The sequence below is a fragment of the Marmota marmota genome, unplaced genomic scaffold, assembly GCF_001458135.2.
Source record: "Marmota marmota marmota unplaced genomic scaffold, marMar, whole genome shotgun sequence".
NCBI classification, from domain to species: domain Eukaryota; kingdom Metazoa; phylum Chordata; class Mammalia; order Rodentia; family Sciuridae; genus Marmota; species Marmota marmota.
In genome coordinates, this window is record NW_025999961.1 from 4,695,782 (window position 1) to 4,717,411 (window position 21,630).

A 21,630-nucleotide genomic window follows, 5' to 3' on the forward strand; every position below is an offset into this window, starting at 1 on the left:
TTTTTTGGGGTTTTTTTTTTTTTTTTTTTTAATGTGTTTGTCTTTGGTTTTCTTCTTCTTCTTTTTAAGCCTGGCAGTGAGAAGTATGCAAACTCTTATTTGAAGAGGATTAAATAAACAAAGTAGCAAATTCCAAAGGATCCCAGGGGAATGCATTAACTATTAAATGAATGTCTTCCTGGAGCCCAGAGCCTGGGTGTGCTATTGCTGGGTGGTCAGTGGGTGCAACTCCACCATGATAGAGATGGGTGTCTGAGGGAAAGAAGTTCTGAAAGCCTAAAGAGTAGTAACTCTAAAAACAAGAACTGTTGTTGGTGGTAATTGGATTTATTAATATATCACTGCTTTCCTGGGATTCCTACCAGGTTCTAACTCCGGGAAGCCATGGCAGTAGGAAGAAACTGAACAGCTAGCATCTCCTCTTACTAAATATGGCCCAGGAGTAAATGAGAGCCTTGCCTTCCTTGGATCAGTTGCAATTTTACAGCCCCAAGTCTCAATGCCAAACTCCCAAAGCCCAGACAGGACTACAGCCTACTTTAAGTAAAGTGTCATCTAAACAGCACAATGAGGCTACATTAATGGCAGTCCTTAGACAAACCACTTATTAAGGATGCCTATTTCAAAAGGATTGCAGTGAAACTGAATTAGCTGCACAGCAGCCTCATTTGGGTAAGTAAAGAAAGAGGATCACACATCCATAGAAAAAGTTATCTGAATTAACTTCTTCCATTTCAAGCAGAATAAGACATACCTAACCACTGAGCAAAAGCATTAGTTTAGTAAGTGCTCAGTTCAAAACAATTCACCAAAACATGTCATCCTTCATGGGTCACCAATCATTAGCATAGAAATTATGGAGATCAATGAGGAGGAAACAAAGATGTGCAGCCCCACTGCATTCTCATTTGGAAGACTGGATGCAACACACGGGGTTTTCTTATTAATTTATTGTGCCCTTTAAAAAAATGTAACTCTCAAGCAAAGCTTAATACCTGATGGCTTTATCTGATATAATTGTAGATAGAATAAAAAAAATCTTTGACAATAACCAAGTAAGCTTTATCAAGAAAGTTAGGCTTAAGCATTAAAAAAATAACAGAATGGATGGATATAGGATGATGAAATATTTTTAAAAATTTGTGGTAATGGTTGCACAACATGGGACTACACTAAAAACCATCAGTTGTCCTCTTCCAGGAGATGGATGTATGTGAATAATAGATCCACAAAGCTGTTACTTTCAAATGGGGTAACTACCCCATTACCTTTTCCAATTGACAGAATTAGGAATATTCTAAGTTAGAAACCTCTAGATTTATTATAAAAGAACTTCAAAGGAACAAAGCTTAATGTGCAATGCTTCTAAAATGCTAAAAGATGGCCAGGCATGATGGTGTGTGTCTACAATCCCAGAGTGCCCAGCATGCTGAGGCAGGAGGATCACAAATTCAAAGCCAGTCTCAGCAACTCACTCTAAGCAACTTAGCAGAAACCCCGCCAAAATTAAAATAAATAAATACATAAATACATAAATAAAGCTGAGGATATGGCTCAGCTGTTAAGTGACCTTGAGTTCCATTCCTGTTACAAAAAAAGGGGGGGATGTGGCTGCTCCCAGATTTTCTTTAGCTATTTCTCTACCACAAGCCAGCACTGATTTGAAGTAGTTTCAAACTACTCCTACTCCCCACCCCACTCCATCCCACATATGGCCAAAGGACTACTTTCTTCTCACTCACTCAGGTATCTGCAACCAGAAGTGAAACTCAGCAGTTCATCATTTTCTAATTCCTTGGGTAATTTAGAAATTCAACTCGATAGGGAGCCACTGCTCCAGATTCAGTGATGCCATGCCTGTAAGTTACACTTGTAGTCAAAAATAATCCACAAGAATTAAACAAGTAGATCAGATCAGTATCTCTGGGCTGCAGGAGCAGCTTGGTGGTAAAGTGCATGCTTAACATGTGTGAGGTCCTGAGATTGATGCCCAACACCCCCCCCCCCAAAGATTGATATTTCTAAGCACTGGCTATATTTGGATCTTTCAAATTACTATGGAATAGGGGAAACGGTGGCAGGAGTTCAAAAACAAACTAGTTGGATACCCACGGCCACTAAGAAATATTAGGGAGATGGTGGCTGTACACACATTCTTCCCAAATCACAGAATACAGGAGCATCTGAGAAACCATACCACAGGATTCAAAGGCAGTGGTTTTAAATAATTATGGCAGAATTAGAGGAGCAAAGTAAATAACAAGGTCCTCTAGCTAATCCTTCCATCATGGGGCAGTGAAATACTTCTACCAAACCCTCAGCAACACCAGAACACTAACACATACCCCAGACGGGATCCAGGAATTTTTCTACCAAGTTAAAAAGTGCTCCAGTCTGAAAATCCACACCACTCACAACAGCATAGAACAAATATAAGAAGCTAAATGCTTCTCTGCTTGTTAGGAATCCACCTCTTCTCCTTCTAGTGCTTATTTTCTTAGACAATAATCTCTGTGCCACAAAGATGGAATTTTAACCAAAAACTGTAGAAACATCCAATTCTCTCAATCTGGCCAAACAAAAATAATCTGTAAAAGCCCTCTCCAGATCAACCATTCCAATAAAGGTGTCCCTAGAGACACAGCACCCAATGCCATCCAAACTCCTGGGGGTTGGAAGCTGCTTTAAGGCTCTGCTTCTCAGATGGGGTGGTGTTTAAGAGCTGTGTCATTCCTTCCAGACTAAAGAATATAAAGTGGGAAGCACAGCCCACTGGATATTGCTCCCCCTTGTCTAATGTACTCTGTCTCCAGCATACTGTTCTTAATCTATAAGACTGAAGTTTAAACATATATGCACATTAGGTAATGGGAAGCAGGAGTAGGCTTTGCTGGAAGACACAACTGACCGAGGGATGCATAGAAAGGGGTTTAAAATTTTTTTAAAAATCTCATAATTGGGTGTTAAATACTTCAGGAATTTAAAAAGTGAAAATCCTTGAGGGTGGGGAAAATCAGATAAGCCTTTATAATTGGGGCAGAGGTCAAACTGGCCTTCAGTGAAACACAGGATTTGGGCAGGCTGGGATGGGGGAGGGCATTTTGTCTCTCTCCCAGGACATGGGTACTCCCTTCTTAGATCTTCCAGGCACAGGTCAGATACCTGGGCAATCTCTCCAAGTTTCTCTCCTAGGCTGAGTTGATGCCGTGGGAAACTGAAAAACTCTCTCCAAAGAAAGATTCTCCCCCAATCTGCTTCCTTTAGATGCTAGATATGAGTAAACGGTTCAAGGTTTTGAGCAAACTTGAAAATTTACACCTGCAACTGATTATGTAATTTGGAACAGAGATTTGCAGGCCAGAATTTTCATTTTGCATATATATATATATATATATATATATATATATATATATATATATCCTAGCCACCGGCATATAATCAATAAATGTTTCATGAGTGAACATATAGGACAGAGATACCAATTAGGAACCTGTGTAACCTTTAGCCTCACCCTTGACCTCAGCAGGGCTCAGCTCGATCCTGTACACTGAGGAGGTGTGTGCTCTGACATGGGTTTGCTCTACTGGGATTTGAATAGAGGCAGCAAAATGATTAAGTTTCACCATGTACAAATCAAAACCCCAAGTTATAAAAATTCCATCTCATTTGGCCTATGAAGGCTTAACAAATTGCCCCTCCTGGTCTTGCCTGCCAGCCCCACTCCCGTCACTTATATTCTCCTCCTGCAACATCTTTCCCAACCTTAACCAAGGAGCAGAACACTTTGAATAATGGAATGCAGGACTCAGTGGGAGCAAGAATCATAAAACAGAACCCCAGGGCAAGCTCTTAGGATAGATTTTATCAGCCTGATTCTGGAGAGAACTGTGGTGAAAGCCAACAACTGCCCCCAAGACAACATGCCTGTTATTTCACAGAGAGTTAACCTGACTAGTTAGAGAGCTCCTCACTGAGGACAAATCCATTCTAGACAGGGGGCCCGGGTTTCACCTACAACCTTAGCAAAGGTTTCTTCAGAGTCAACACTTAGTGACCCTTTCCTATGGCTGAATAAATGAATACATACTAAATGAATGAAAGACACTAAGAATCAGACTGGAAGAACAAGGATACAATAGTCATTTCAAAGAGGCCAGTTCAAGATGCAAATTTTCAAAGGATTTAATGGAAAACTGGTAGCAGGGCTTTTGCATGCCTTACCCACATGCAGGGTCTAAAAGCACCAAAGTGTGGAGACTGGTGGATCTTTCCCTGGAGAGAATATGCAATGATTTCTACCATTCCTACTCAGCCTCATGAGAGGGGTTTACAGGAGTGCTTGGAAAGATTGGATGGGTGTCTGATCCATGCTCAGAAATCTAAAAGGCAAGAGAGAAACTGACCTATGCTTCAAGGATGAAAATAAAGGAGAGGTTGCTACTGTACTTTGATCAGCCTGAATGTTGGAGACTATCTAGCCATAAATGTGTGCTTCCTATGGGCCACAAGTGGACAACTCACAACAGAGGGCTGTAAGGTGTCACAGATTCTCTGAAACCCAGTGGATTAGGAGGAGGGCAGAGCAAAGCTGATTGCCTGATGGAGAAGCAACACACCAAAAGCAGCACATCACTTTCCCTGGTAACTGTAGAAGATGTCTCCATTGATGGCCCAGAAGCAGCAAGGAGAGAAGAGCAATTGTCAAAGGCCCCCTCTTCTGGTCTGCTTGGGCTGCCACAGCAATGCACAGTAATTGGTAGCCTGAATAACAGAAATGTATTTCTCTGAGTTCTGTAGGCTGGGAGTCCAAGGTCAAGGTGTAGGTGGGTTGGGTCCATTCTGAGGCCTCTCCCCTGGGCTTTCAGATGGCTATCTTCTCTCTTTATTTTCACCAGGCCTTCCTCTGCCTCTGTCTATGTCCTCACGTCTTCTTATGAAGATGACAGTCGCATTGTGTGAGGGCTGACCCATAGAACCTTATTTTACCTCACTATTCTATAAAGGCATTTCTAGTTATAGCCATATTCTGAGATACTGGGGGCACACAGTTTAGCCCATAACACCTCCAGAAAGATTTCAAGAGCAAATTTAGCTCCAAACACATGTTACACACTATCTAGCACTATCTAGCTACAGTACTAGTCAACTAAGAACTTTCTAATCCCTCTTACTTTTCATCCTACCCTCACACCCAATTATACCAGAAAATGATTCCTAGAGGGTCACAAAGCTTGACAAGCAAATGGCAGGGCTTCTGAATGTCTTACCCACATGCGGGGTAGCAGGGTGAAGTGCAGAAAGTGAGAAAAGGGGAAGTCATTTAACTTTAAATATCTTTGTGGTTTTTCGTTTGTTTGTTTGGTTTTTGGTACCGTGGGTTGAACCCAGGGGCACTATTCCAAGTCCTTTTTATATTTTATTTAAAGATAGGGTCTCATTAAGTTGCTTAGGGCCTCGCTAAATTGCTAAGGTTGGCTTTACCCTTGTGATCCTCCTGCCTCAGCCTCCAAGCCACTGGGATTATAGGCATGTGCCAGTGTGCCTGGTCATTATTTGCAATTGGACATTCTGGACTAAAGATATATAGTTTAGTGGTAGAGTACCTGATTAGTATGTTCAAGGCCCTGGGTTCAATCCCTAGCATTGGAAGAATGAACTAATGAACAAAAAAAAAAAAAAAAAGAAAGAGAAAGATTGGTAGATAGATAGTTGGGGCTGGGACTGTAGCTCAGTGGGTAGAAGACTTGATCAGTATATGCAAGACCCTGGGGTTGATTTCCAGAACAGTAAAAAGGAGGAAGGGGAGAAACTGGACATCTAACCTAAGAATTGAGAGTATCTAACAATTGAAATTCACTGTGAAACTTTTATTTTTAATTAAGAATGATCAGAAAAGTCACAGATTTCATCCAGAGGCAAGAAGTATACTAACTGCACATTCAGACATTGGGACACAAAATAAAGCAGCTTTTGTGATGACATCTTGTCAATCTTATATATTCACCATATCAAACACAAATGAATGAGTGAATTAAAAAAAGCAAACTTCACTGAGTATTAATTAAGGGCTGGGTGTTTTCATATGTGCTTTTGTATGAATTAACTAAGGTGCAGATTTCTTAAAAGATTACCCAAATAATAAAGAAGTTAAGAAATATTTGAGTTAATGAATATGCTGATTACTTTGATTTGTTTACACATTGTACACACATATCAAAATATCACAGTGTACCATAGAAATATGTACAATTAGTGTGTCAATTAAAAATTTTAATTAAAAAATTTTAAAGGTATTAGGGAAAAAATGACATCAATAGTTTCGTTTTGTCAATGGATCCTTTCTAAGATCCATTAATATCTCACAATTTTTCAAAGAAAACAAACGAGCACATTCTTTTTAAACCATAAATGTCATTCAGCTATTGCATCACAATAATCAAACAGTAAAACTCTTCTGAAAACATTAATCTCCCTGTATTCACAACCTGCCTTTATCCAGGGGATGACATTTCTCTTGAGAACAAAATATATCATTCTTCTTTGAGAATAAAGCCTGCCATCAACTAAGACTGATCTTGGTCCCTGAATTAGCCGGGGCCAGAGGCACTGATACAAAATTGGACAGGGCTCTGGCAACATTACTATCTGGTCTGTCAAATCTGCTCCTCACGTGCTCCAATGAGCCTAGCAAAGAGAAGTCCTAAGGTTACCTCCTGCCCTAAATTCATCTAATTGAAAAACTATTGACTGAATCAAAACCACAACTTATAGAATACAAAAATTATTCTAGGACTAAGAAACTCTCAGTGATTAACCCATACACTGCGGTTATCATATAGATGATCTCTAAAATGTCCTGTCTGGTCAATATTCATCTTCTAATGTTTCATATCACTTTCTAAAGACACCATTGTGCTCACCTCTCAAGAGAAAAACTGCCTTGCCCATAGCTAGGGATCAACCTCAAACAGCCAGGTATAGGAAGTCGTCTGTACCTAGGTGTGGGTAAACCGCTTGGGGGCTATTGTCCCAAGACCTGGCCTTGAATTTTACCCATCTTGAAATCAAAAAGAACCTATCAAGTATAGGTCCAATCCTTAAGCATTAATGGTGAAAATGCAAAAAAATATAGCCATTGTGGAAAGTCTGTCAGTTTCTCAAAAAGTTAAATCAAAATTTACCATACGCATTCCTATGTATCTAGCCAGGAGAAATGAAAACACACATCCTCGGAAGGCTTGTACATGGGTGTTTATAGAAACAGTATTCAAATTGTGAAAGAGTGAAACAACTGAAACATTTCCTAGGTAAACAAACTGTGGCATTTCCACATAATGGAATACTTTCCAGCAATAAAAAGGAATGAAATACCAATCCATGGTGAGCATGGATAAAGCTCAAAAGCATTATGTTAAGTACAGTCAGACTAAAGACCACATATTACATGATTCCATTTCCACCACATGTCTAGAAAAGGCAAATTTATAGAGACAAAAGGGATTAGTGGTTGTCTAGGGCTGGGGATGGATGGTAACAGGAAGTGGCATGAGGAATCTCTCTAGGATGAGGGAAATGTTTTAAAACTAGATTGTGGGGATGGCTGCACAACTCTGTCAATTTATTAGAAATCATGAAATGATACACTAAAATTGGTGTTTAAATTGTAGCAGGATGAAGTGAGGGTGTTTCTTAAAAGATGAAATGCAAGCCGGTGAGGTGGTACACGCCTGTAATTCTAGCTACTTGAGAGGCTGAGGCAGGAGGATCACAAGTTGGAGGCATAGTATGTATTTAATGCAAAAAGTAAAAAGGAGGTCCATGTGCAAAGTGTTTGGTTATGAAAACTATCTTTAGAGTGAGAAAATAGGCTCTACTCATGGTTATATTTAACCCCTGATTTTACTCCAGGAAGATTTTATTGCCAAAAGTTGACTTTCTGAATATTTCATTGGCTCTTTGACTCAGTTTCAAAATAGGGACAACTTGGACTCTTCATATTCTGGAATGTGGAAAATGTCATTTACAATGATCACAGTTGTTCCACGTCAGGTACTAAATCTTTTTACCCAGTTATCCAGTGTCTTGAATACTCTTCAGAATAAGGGACATATAAATAAGTTGACAGCTTCTGTGAGTATGGATGTCTCCAGGATAGGAGAAAGGGAGCGAATGGAGAACCCTAAATGATTTCTACTGTTCCAACTGTCACATCTGGACATATTTTGAGCCCTGGGTGTTCAAACAAGGATGTTTCTCATCTGAAGCCCAACAAGGAAGGGGTGCGTGCTCCCTTACAGGCAGGCCTCTTCCTTCCCTTTAGCATACACTGCCCCTGTATGCTGTAGTCATGGGTCTGTGACATTGGTTTGCTTGGCAGAGCCCAGCCTTCTTTCTCTTCTCTCCCCACCCACCCAGGTCATTCTGGCAGTGGCTGCTCCGTAGAAATGGGAAAGTATCATCAGGACTTTTCAGAGAGACTTGGGATTCTTGGCATTGGGGTCAGGGGAGTGGAAACTTTCCTCTTTAATGAAGAAGCTGAAAAATGTGAACCTGGCAGCTTCCAGGACCCAGTTCTAGGCTGTGCAGAAAGCCGGCTTAAGACACGAAGGGAAGAGCAGGGGAGGGGGCTGCTTCCAGTGATCCTGGAGGCCCTGCTAGTTCTGTCACTGGCAATGTAAGAATGCTGACGGATGCTTTGGTGCCTTCTCACCCACTCAGTCATGCTTAGTCTATCATCTCAGACAGTGAAAAAGAACTTCCAGTTGTAGTGTGTGTGCAGTCTGTTCAGCCCATCTCTGAAGTCAGTAGCTAAATTTACTTCATGAACCTACAGAAGTGAAATATATACTCTCTGGAAACTAAACGAAATTAACACAATGAGCTGTCCTGCAATGTCCCCTCGGAACCTGTGTTAGGGAGGGCATTCACTTGTTTAGTCACTAGCTGCTCCCTAACCTGATTTGATCTGCTCTGTGTCCTTGCACCTGAATTCCACCTTCAAAGTGTTCTGTTCATTCTCCACTATGACTGAGGTACAGTCTCCACAGAAGACCTTGCCAGCAGCCCAAGCATGGGTCTTCTGGCCTATTCCATTCTGAGAGTAAGTTCTTTCTGGCTCTTCTACAGAGACCAGGACAACAGTGAAAATAATCACAGTCAATTGGAAATGAATAGGTTAGACTATTTTAAAAATTTTTACAAAATAAAAAGTCACTGTCACAGCTGGGTCCAATTGGAACTAGTGGTTGGGGTTTGGAGATGAGGTGGACCCCAGCCCCTCTGCTTCCAAGGGACTTGGCTCTATAGAGATGAGGGGGTTTGAAGAAAAAAATAAGGAAGCTGTTTCTGTTTCTGAAGCCAAACAGAAGAAACCTTTAGGATAGGAAGGAACAAGGAGAGAGAAACACTGAGTTGGCTTCCCTGGGAGTCTGGAGGGGCCGGGGGGATGTAGTGTTCAAGGTTCAACGATATTCCTCTGAGCAGTTATCCTTGAATAGTGTAAAGATATGATATGCAAATATAGTCAGTCACCCTAATTTATTCTGAACAAGAAACCTAGAAGAGAAGCCTAACACAGTGTCTCAAACACCAAGGGGCTAGGCCAGCCTGGATTTGCCACATGACTACCCTGGCAGTGCAAATGGAAAAGCCTTTCAGATCTTTTTCCATTAGAAACCACCAGGTATTTATTCCATGCCTGTGACATGGGGGGCCTCAAATACCTGCCTGGTGAAGATACACTTCTCTTCACTGCATTTGAAACACTAGACCTTCTCTCATTCCATTTCCAACCATGTTCTGTATTTAGGCATAAAAATCAAACAGCAATCTGTATTTGGGGTAAAAATGGGAGTTCATAACCCACTTGAATCTAATGTATGAAATATGATTAAAAAAAAAAAGGATGAATAATGCTTCCATCAGTGTAACAAAGATTTAATATGCTCCAATTCCCCACACATCTGCAAGCCTACATACCTTGTACTTGACGCTACCAGGTTTTACATAGAAAGACCTCATAGATATTCAAAAACTTGCAATTTAAGAGTAAAGATAAGAATCCTATACTACTTTACTCATGTCATATGCATTGAATATGAATATGAGCCAAGCACCTACACAACTGATATAGAAAAGTGGATTGCATACAATCTTTTGCCTACAAAATCAGTCTTGCTACGAAAAAAAGTCCATGTGGCTTACTGGCACAAAGGCAGAGATTCAGATTTCTACACCAAAAGCTCAAATGCCTATTATACCATGTACCATCAGTTTTTGATGAAGTTATTGTGTTTCTGTACAAAAAAAGGATTGAAGCCAAGAGCAAAACACCAGTTCATCAGATAAAGGCATAGAGAAACTTAACTGAACACCCATTTGTGGAGGGCATTCTAGATACCAGATAGTTCTGTAGTTACAGGAATTAAATGAAGTCATATTACTTAGTTACACCAGTGCTGTACAATACTACAGCCATTAGCCATTTGTGGCCACTGAGCATTTGGAATCTTTTTTTGCTGGCACTGGGGATGGAACCCATGGTCTCATACATGCCAGCCAAGCATTCTACCACTAAGCTACACCTCTAGCTAGCTACTGAGCATTAAAGTGTGACCAGCACAAAATGAAAATACACAATGGATTTCAAAGATTTACTAGGAAAAAAGAATTCCAGCTATGTCTCTAATAAGTTTGGTATTGATTATGTGTTGGAAATGATAACATTTTGGCTGATACATAAAATGAAGTAATGAATTAAGTTCATCTTTTTTTTTCTTACTGTGGCTACCAAAATATTTTAAATTGCCTATGTAGCCTCTATTAGTGATTTGCATCTCTAATAGTGATAATTTAGATTTTCCCTACAAAGATAGCAGCAGTATCTTATTAACAAGGCAGGATAAAAAATAAGCAGAAAATGTTTATGCTACCAGCTTCAATTCATTTACTACCATAAGATCATAAAACTCAGGTTCAGTAAATATTGCAAGTTAGTGATGAAACAGTGATTGAAAGTTATAGTTTAAAAGGTTCACAGTCTCATACAGAAGAAAGAAAAAATAACCAAAAATTTTATTGCACTCAGGATAGAGACCCAATCTACATGAACTCAACTGTTACCCAATCATATGCTATTCAGAAAACAGGTTTATACTTTTCTCGATAACTGTTGAACAGTTTTCCAAAGGAGGCAAAAGGGTATTTAACTTCACACTAAGTACTACCATCTTCAATTTAGCTGAGATTTTACTGTTGTGTTTAGATTATGATTGAAGCAAGACAAGTTCTGTGTGGAACCTGTTAATGCAATTTGGAACAAGACTGGTCATTACCAAAGGAACTGCATCTTTACAATGTCCACATTACAAAGTGACATAATAATAGAAGGACTAACAGGAAGACTAAAACAGAGAAACACAGTTGCTAACTACAATGTGTTAACAATAACACATGAGGCCACCTCCTTTTTTTTAATTTTTTTTTTTTTTTAGAGAGAGAGAGAGAGAGAATTTTTTAATATTTACTTTATTTTTTTTTAGTTTTCGGTGGACACAACATCTTTGTTTGTATGTGGTGCTGAGGATCGAACCCGGGCCGCACGCATGCCAGGCGAGCGCACTACCGCTTGAGCCACATCCCCAGCGCGAGGCCACCTCCTTTTATTGATACATATTATAATCATTTTGGCCAACAAATCTACAATTCTTTAAAAGCAGGTTGGAAGAGAAATAGATAGCATTATCAGTGACAATAAAAGCCACAAATAGGTGTCATTTATTTAGAATGCTTTGAAATTTATTTTATTTTATCTTGCATAATTTTATTTTTTAATTTCATTAGAAACAAGTAATATCTCCTCTAATATAATCACTTTGGAAATACTGCTATTATTATTATTATTACTATTCCCAGGTTCCATATTAACAAATTACAGCATAGAAAGTTTCTTGCTTACAAATGGAAGGCAGCTAGATTTAACCGAGGCTCAATTTTTGAGCCCAAAATAACACTGGGGTATGTATTAGACAACTAATAATAAAGAAAAGTTTGATCAACAGATCAACATTTTAGTATTAATAAACAAAGGAAAAACTCAGTTGCCTTTAAAGTTGGAAGCATCCTCAGAATTGCTTCTAGCACATAGAGTCTGAAAGGACCAATTTGCAAAAGGTATTCCCCCTGCCAGCTGTTGGCCCTCACTACTATCCCCTGCCTCATCTGGGGGAGCATAACTTCTTTACTTCTTTGTTCTTCTCATATGTGGAGCATATGCTTAACAAATAATTTTATTAAACTTAACCAGTCAAATTCTTTTCCATAGTTTTCCTAATGACACCAAGATCGTATCAGAGAAAATATAAAGATAACTAATTATAGACAAATGAAGTGACTACTTTTATACTCAACTGAGCTCACAAAGCACAGGTTGGGGTGGGGGTTTTCATGTTTTAGCAACAATTTGGAAAAAGCAGAATGTCTGATACTTACTTCCCTATATTAGGACATTTTTGTTCCTTAAGAAATTATGCAAACATCTCTCTCTCTCTCTCTCTTTGAGCTATTAAAAAAATGAAACATTGCAATTATTCAGGATAATGAAAAGCACCAATATTAAAGTAAAGTCCTTTAAAAGCCACCCAAGAAGACAGGAATGGGGCAGGGGAGTAAAGGTGATACTTGCTCTGGAAGCCACACAAAAGCACCCACAGCCGGCAGGCGGCCACCTAGGCCTGAAGCAGATAGCAACAGGGTAGGGTGAGCTGCTCTTTCTGATTCTCTTGCCAGGGTGCATATAAACACCCACTTTCACTGCCATGGGAATCAAACACCCTTTGTTCCAGGGGGTATGCACTTAAAGTAATCAAGAGTGCTTTTAAAGGAGAGAAGGAAAGCAAGCTTCTTGCCAAACAAGGCACAAATGGTAGCACAGCCGCCAGTCCATCAGCAAAAAGATGGGCTTGGGATGGACATCGCTGGAGGAAGCACTGCACTCCGCCTGCCTCTCTGGCTTTTAGAGACTAGAAGAAAATCAGTAGAAAAAGTAAATAAAAGCACTCCCAACATTGTAATAATATTGTACAGTAGAGAAAGAATCTAATTACCTAGGAATTCATCAAGAGTGCCAAGTGGACATACACATATAGATAAATGTAGAAAAAGCTTTTTTTTTTCCCATGGTGCTGGGAATTGAACCCAGGGCCTTGTGCATGGGAGGCAGGAACTCTACCAACTGAGCTATACCCCCAGTTCATATAGATAAATGTCACCGTGAAGTTTCCCTTAAGAATGAGAGAAGGGGGAAGGGAGGAAGGGGAGAAGGAAGGCAGGCAGGCAGGCAGTCTGGCTCCAAGAAATCTGGATGGTAGGCAAATGGATATCGGTTATCCTTTCTAGGCCTGTATTTTCAATATTCTTTTTTCCAATTAGAAAGAACTCACAGAAAAGAAATATGACTTTCCTTCCTCAAGAAAAAAACTGTTATCAGCCCCAAATAAAAGCTAAGGATTTTTTACTTTAAACGAAGACCCAGTTTTTACTTTAAACGAAGAGCATCGGAAACAACTTCTACCCATGATGCATGTGGACTCAGTCTAGAAAGAGTTGCTTGGAGAGAGCAGGGGTCCTCCTCACACTGTTCATGAAGGATTCTGGCATCTGTTTGTGACTGGATCCTATCTCATCTTTTCCTTGTGGCTGTCTTTCATGGGGAAGAAAGAAAATGCAGCCCATGATCCTTTTGGCTCATACATGGCCGCATCCTCCAAGTGGCTGGGAGGAGGTGGCTTCTCTCAGCACCACAAGTCAGTACTCCTCATTTCTGAAAAATGCTCAATCACTAACATGTTGACTTTCACGGGAGATGTTCAAATTACTTGAACGTTCTTGTCAAATTAAGCGGCTCCACGCAGAATCTGCTAACTCACTGACAAAGCTTGACAATAGATTTGTCTATGAGGTTGTCACTCAGCAGATGCTGGGGGTGGGGGGTTCCACAAATTCCCTCACCTTCATGCTGCTGCTGTATGCCATTGGCCTCATCTGAGGCTCCCAATTTCCACCCTATTCTTCAAAGTGAACTGTACAAGTCTAAACAAGTCTTCTTCATCTGTAACAATTACAATTAGCTATGTTAGGATTCCCAAGGTCACAGGGACACATAAAAGTTGAGGAGCCCAGTGCTGTAAGCAGCCAGAACCCAGGTCATGTCTAGCCCTGCCTCTTTTCATCTCTTTCCAAGGGGTCATTTTTCACTTCTCTGGGCATCCTCTGTTGTTTATATCCTCACCACCCCATTCCAACCACCCATACAGTCTACCTTGTACTGTTAGCAGATTGTGGACATGTTTTACCCTGTTTAAAAATCTAAGCCCACGAGGGCAGGTTTGCCGTTCATCCAGGGATCTCCAAACATTCGATTAGCCCATCAACACGTACCACTCGTGGGAAATCTAACAGAGAGTAAGACTAGCCCTGACTAGCAAAGTGCCTGCCACAGAGAAGGTGTTCAAGTGAATTAAACCGACTTGTTGAAAGAGCTTCCGTTGGGCAACCTCTGTTGTATGCCAGGCAGCATCTTTTGGGGTGTCATTATTTTTTTTTTTACTTCAATGGGTTAAGGTTGTCACCTGAACATGAACAGAAGTTCTGGAAGTGTGTGACATCAGCAGTGCCTTCTTCCAGCATCTGCTACTTCACAGAAGGATGTTTTGCTCTGCAAGAACAGATACCCTACTGAGGTTCAGCTCTCCAACTAGGAAATGTGGCCTATCTTTTCCTGGGCTCCACTGGCCCTCATCAGTTGGGAGACCAAGATGAGAAAGGAGAAATAGGGAGTGAGTTGGGATATTTCCTCACTGGGCTGAGCACTGAAAGGCCTAACCTGTGAGCCAAGGAGAGCTGTCAGGTGCAGCCTAGGGTATTTTCATTCCTTCCTACAATAAAGCCAGGAAGCTGCTGCTGCTATTTCGGGACAGGCCCAACTCCAGACCAAGAGATGTATTAGCCTTGGGCAAGAAGCTCAAGGCCCATCCTTAGAATTCTCCACATCTCTGTGAAACAGTCATACCACAGAGCCACTTTTTATTACTTCTAATAGTATTTTATTGCATCCAGTAGAAATAGCTACTAAAAATGCTCAACATTATAGACTGGTTGGTATAGCAACCAGTGACTTGTTTTCCAATTGAGGGACTAAAACTGAAAATTACTGCCTTTTACTCATATATGACAGGTCATCCAGCTGTCCTGGGAGACAGTAGCACATGACAGAAAACAGATCCCTCTTAATTGTAATTCTTTACCCTTCAGAGGTGGCTACTAAAGGAAACAGGAGAAACACACAAAGTTTTCAGGTACATTCAATAGATCTCAGGCTCTTTATCTAAATATTCCAAAAAGGGCCAGAAAATGGCCTTAAGGCAGAGAGTTCCAAGAACTTTTTGAAACTGATAAAAATTATGAACATATGGCATCATCTTAAATAAGCAAATTTCTCCCAGGGAAAAACAGCCCAGAACCTGCATCTGAATTGCAAAAACTGTCCACCTATGACTTAAAAATATTTCAGATTCATTGCTACATGATTGTGCTTGATTTGCAAAATATATTCCCCTTGAAGAGAAATACTTTACTTGTCTCCCCTACCCCCATGAAAAATAAAGAGTTATTGGGCCACGTATCCCCACCGGTGAGCTCTGCCACGGCTTTCTGACTGAGGGTCTACCACTTTAGCCAGCAAAGCAACTGGTCAGGGACAGTGAAAGTGAAAAGAGGTAGAAGCAAGCTGTTGCTGCTTTTAATTTTAGAGTTATTCAGCTCTTTACAAAGAAAGAAAAAGCATTCTAGATATTCTAGAACATTCTAGAAATCATGAAAAAAAAACACAAAGACTTCTTTTATCAATTACAATACCCAATGGGGATAAGAAAATTAGGCTGAGGTTTAAAAAGCCAATAAACAATATATTATTGCAATATAATACATGACTGTGAGGGAAAATGATATAGTACATAATGAATAGCTTATTTTGGGTTACTTGGTAATAAACATTAGTGTTCACAAAGTATAAATTAAGAAAAATATATGAAAAGAAAAGGAGTCCATGCATTTCTTCTTCTGAACAGTGAGTTTCTTGGACTACAACCAACTTTTCTTACATTTGGGTTCTACTTATTTAGAATCAAGGAAGAGTCCTTTATAATTTCCAGTGAATGTCATTTCTAGTGAATGTCCAGAAAGGACTAGATAAGATCACAGATAAGATTAGAGAAGTAGATGAGGTGATATTTAAAAACAAACAACAATAAACAGCTAGTGAAACAGACAAAACAATGTACAAACTTCCCCCAACTAGTGAACATAGAGGGGAGGTGTTTCTTTCACATCTTCTGAGCTTCAACTTGCATTTTGCTGCTGGCTCTCTGTACTCCTCTACCTTTTGATTGTCATTTATATCCTCAAGACTAGATGACTCTATGTCTGATAGCCACCATCTGGGGGTTAGTGACCTCTGGAACACATACGTATATCTACTTCAGTAAGTTAATAACTATGTGACAGATACTGTACTGGACACATAGAATATAAAGTTAAAGAATGAGGTACATTTCCTTCAATTAAGTAGAAGAATGCTCTGTTTGTAAATACATGGCTAAGTCTGCAAAATTACTTTTTTAAAATGCTGACTGAATTTACTGGCATCCATCAGTGAGTATGATGTTCAAGACTAGATCAGATTTTGTTCATTGTAGATGGCTGGACTTGGGAAACAGGAGATACCTATACTTTCCAATGCAAGGGTAAGAGAAGGAATCCTTTTGATTATGCTGCACTTTACTAATAAATCATATAATTCTATACATATAGTTTTCAGCTTTAGAATCAAGGAAGCCTATCTTGATCCATAATATTCTGATTTCTTTCATTGCCATTTTACTTCAGAGGATAAAATAGATGTACTCTAGTGAATTTTAATGAAGAGACACTCTTCTTATTTAAAACATATTTTTGAAAAATAATATAGATAACCAATGTAATCTAAGTTCTTTGAATTTAAAATTGATCATTTTCACGTTTTCATTCAACAGGTAGCCAAGAGACCCTAAATTACCCTAGATATTTGTTGTGGAATTAAATAATAAATACAGCTGGGTCTAGACCTTATTATTCAGTAGGTATATCTGTATAGCTAACCGGAAGAAACATCAGTAGGTATACCAATGTAGCTAACCAGAAGAAAATCTAGTCTCATTTCCTTATCACCCACTTAAAACATACCCAAGAGGCTTTGATATATTTAGCTTTGTTTTGTCAAGTCTTATACTCACCATGCAAAGTAAAGAAAATTCAGTTGGCTTTTACAAAACAATGCACAACACTGTGACAGTGAATGCTTTCTGTGCCATAAATTAAGGAATTTACAATGTGACAGTTCTTAAGAATATTTCTAGGTACTTACAACACATGGGTTGTTCCTAGATCTTCTAATTAAGGTCATTACCCTGTCTTTACTCCCAAGATACCATTAGAAATGAAGACACAGGGCTGGGGTTGTGGTTCAGTGGTAGAGCGCTCGCTTAGCATGCATGAGGCACTGGGTTCGATCCTCAGCACCACATAAAAATAAAATAAAGGTTATTGTGTCCACTTGCAACTAAAAAAACAAATATTTTAAAAAATTAATGAAGACACAAAGTCAGGGTAATGATGAATATACCCTATGATGATTCAGAGAAATATTCATTCATAGAAATCCAGTGGCTGCTATTGTTGGAGATGGTTGCTGGCCTGTTTGGACAGATGTTTTCTGTGGAACAGGGGGGTCAGCATCCCACCATTATGCACCCTCCATATAAACTACACTGGAAAACTAGGTTATCGGGGAAAAGGAAGGTAAGCATGCTACCAAGCACCATGTTATCATGTCTTTCTTTGAATTCAGGTTTAGAGAAAATGTTGGATTAAAAAAAAAAAATCCATGGGATTTATCCATGGATTTAAAAAGAGTAGTTTCTTAAAAACATGGTTTTTACCCTGTTAGAACCTATAAATATGACATTTGGGAATCTCAGTTACAGCCATGAAACAACCAATATAATTAGGTAATTCTGATATATACTAAAAGAGAAATTTCAAGTTGAAAATCACAACAAAAAGTATTATATTCCTTTGTTCATCAAATAATTGAGTACCTACTATGTGCTGACACTGTTCTAGCCACTAGGGATATATCAGTGAATGAGAGAGATAAAGTCTCTGCTATCATGGACTTTTATAATATGGAAAAGACCAGCAATGCTAACATAAATTATTTGGCAATGTGGGTAAGTATCATAGAGGAAAACCCAGAAGGAAGAGGTATCAAAAAAATCCAGCAGGAAAAGAGATGTCTGATTGAACACCTCAGGGGAGGAGGGCACAGACATGTAGGTACTAGAGGAAGAGCTCTCTAGGCAGAGGGAACAGCAAATGTAAAGGCTCAGAAGATGGAATATGCCTGGCTGTTTGAAGAAATAATAATGTGTGCCTTAAACTCCTTCCAGTTTAAGGGGTTACCATTGGGGCAAAATATATCCCTAACACAGCCACATTTTCATAAACTCTTAGGGCAGGAATGTGCCTTTGGAACTGCTTCCTGAACCCCTTAGTCTCACCAAGGAAGAAATGAGGAAGAGGAGATTGAGTGAGTAATCCAAGAAGACACAACCAACAACTAGCTGAGAAAGGCTTTAGTACAAAGGATGCCAAACTCAGCACAATGGTTTTTGTCTTATGTTTCAACTTTTTAATGAAGAGGCACTCTTCTTATTTAAAACATATTTTTGAAAAATAAAATAATATAGCTAACCAATGTAAGCTAAGTTCTTTGAGTTTAAAATTGATCAATTTCACTTTTTCATTCAACAGATAGCCAAGAAACCGTAAATAACCTAAATATTTGTTGGGGTATTAAATAATAAATGCAGCTGGGCCTAGATCTTATTACTCAGCAACTAACTATATAGGCATGTAACAGAGAAAATCTGTGCACAAAGGGACCTGTTTCAGGATGTGTATTGTACCACTGTTTGTTATTGTAACAGATTTCCCCTCAGCAGAAAAAGGTGCTTGTAACAGTGAAAAATTAGAAACTCTTAATTTTCTCTTGGCAAGGGAATGAGTAGACTATAATTTATTTGTACACTAGAATTCTCTATAGCAGCTGACATGAATAAAGATCTACATGTACCTCAAAAAAAACATAATGAGGAGTTTAAAAATGCAATGCTGTATGTATATGGAATCATGCCATTTATGTAAAATGCTAAACACAAACATATATTCTGGGGGATATATAATACACAGAAGTATCAAGCGTGCTTGAGAACTGTATGTAGTAACTCTGCATTAGTGGTTCCTTGGAACTGGAGGAAGAGGAGGAGGGATGGGTTAAAAAAAACAAAAACTGAGTTGCAGTTTATTTTATTGAGGGAGGGGGCATTTTAAGCAACTCTTAAACCTGGGCAGTAAAACATGAATGTCTTGCTGTATTCTCTTTTGATGTATGTTTGAAATATTTCAGATTTCTTTTTATTTCAGAAGAAAGGAAAAAACAAAAGTTATCCACCACACTCCAAGGGAATTGCCCTTAACCTCCAAATCTCAGTTTCTTCACTTTTAAAGCATGGGGGCTGCTGGGTGTGGTGGTGCATGCCTCTAATCCCAGAGGCTCCTGAGGCTGAGGCAGGAGGATCAAAAGTTCAAAGCCAGCTTCAGCAAATTACCGAGACCCTAAGCAACTTAGCAAGACCCTGTCTCAAAATAAAATATAAAAAAGGGCTAACGACATTGCTCAGTAGTTAAGTGCCCCTGGGTTCTATCCCCTGTGCAAACAAACAAACATGGGGGCTGGTGTGCAGGAAGTTTGGGATATAGTTCAGAGTATGTGCTCAGCATGCCTCAGGAACTGGGTTGATACCTAGCAACAAAAAATAGCAAAGAGGAATGGTAGGTGTACCTACCTCTAAGATGCATTGAGAAACAGCAGTCTGGAAACAGAATTTCATTGTCATAGTACCAGTGGGCGGGGATATATCATATATATCATATTATATTCATTCTTCCATTGAATTTCCAGAGGCTCTGCATCCATTCTTCTTACTCAATTTCATAGATAAGAGTAAAAAAAATTTCAACTGGGGTTTAACCACCATCAGTACTCTCAAAAAGTCATAAAAGGGATATGTGTTGAAGCTCTGTAGCAGAGTGCTAGAATGTCCAAGGCCCTGGATTTGATCCCCAGCTTGGGGTAGGAAGGGTTATAAAACAAATTTAAGGAATGTACTTAAAATGGAAAATGCTACAATAAATTCATTAATGAAGCATTTCAGTGAATACAGATTAAAGTCGTGTGGCAGCCCAGGCTCTCTTACGTCTCTTAAGCAAACACTGGTTAAAACATTAACAACTGGATACATTTCTTCCGATAAAACCAATTGTCTTATAATACCAAGGAAGAAAACATCTTACCTGTTAGTTATCATTTTTAAAATATTATCGAATTATATTCATCAGTAATAAAACTCACAGCCACGCGAGTGAACAGGGCTGAGCACGCCGCAGATAGAGCTATCAAAATCCAGCCTCCCTGTGATTCAGTCTTTTCTCCAACTCAGTCAAACCAGGGAGGTGTGAGCCTTCGCGCCAAAGAGCTTCTGCTAAATCCTACTGAAAGACAAAACCAGCTCCTCTCTTGGCCTGGTCTTTTAGGCCTTAAGGTCACATTCCCCAGAGAGCAAGCTATTTTTTCCCTCCCCATCCCAGGCAGTTCGGTACTCTACTCTCTGGGAAGGGAATCCCAGGCAAATCACCTGTGAGTCTACTGCGAAGGGAAGCCGCAAATCCGAGCTGAGCGGCCTGGAATCCGCAGATTTGCCCCAATCAGCACTGCAAACAAAGTTGCGCCGAGCTGAGCTCCTTGGAAAAGAAAGGGAAGCCTGAACACACAGCCCCTGCCCAGGCCTTCTCGTCGCACTGGGCTCCATTTATCTTAATCTCCCGTCTGTTGCCTCTTCAGGTTTTGAGGCCCCCTTTCTCCAGAAGGGGATATGAAGCCCAAAGGGGGTTAAGAAATGAACGCTGCAAACTGCAAAATCTAAACCGTGGACACAAACTGTCCAAGCCGGCAGCGAAAGGAAGATGAGTCAAAGATGCCGCCCTCCCGGGTCGGGGTCGCGGGAGATGGCGGGAGCCCCTCTGGCGGCTCCACATCCTCCTTTTTCCCAAAGTCCCAGCTACCGCGAGTCTGCCTCACTCCAGCATCCCTCCTCCCCGCCTCCTCGGGTCCGCGGCGAGTATAGGGACAAGGGGACGGTGGGCAGGGGACTGTGGCGGGCTGGAAGTGGTCTCTTCTGCGCCCTTCGGCCAGCTGAGCGGCTCTCGGGAGTCAGAAAAAGAACAATAGCGGTCCCTGGGTCTTGCGGAGCTGCGGAGTCCCCAGCTCACACCTCCTTCCCCAGCTCCTCCAAGTTCAGCGGGGAGGCGGGTCGAGCCCCAAAGCAGGGACCCGGGGGGAGCGGGACGCCGGGAAGGGCGACGCAGGTGGGCAGGGTGCTGACCCGGGGCGCACCCGGGTCTGGTCATTCATTCCCA

At 40.2% G+C, this 21,630-nt stretch overlaps 1 protein-coding gene across 10 annotated transcripts in view; it reads right to left on the reverse strand.

Annotated features, from left to right (window-relative positions):
- Positions 1–21,621, reverse strand: part of Rai14 (retinoic acid induced 14) — a 133,317-nt gene extending 111,696 nt beyond the window's left edge. The window contains exons 1-3 of one of the 10 annotated variants that reach the window (XM_048802914.1): positions 20,850–21,621; positions 20,567–20,703; positions 20,001–20,139 (exon numbers count right to left, since the gene is read on the reverse strand). The gene's annotated coding sequence lies outside the window, so the exon portion shown is untranslated. Of the gene's footprint in view, positions 1–12,489; positions 12,511–14,007; positions 15,088–20,000; positions 20,459–20,508; positions 20,530–20,566; positions 20,781–20,849 lie in introns of those variants that run through there. The other 9 variants (XM_048802913.1, XM_048802912.1, XM_048802921.1 and 6 more) reach the window with 9 other exon arrangements.
- Positions 21,622–21,630: the final 9 nt, after the last annotated feature.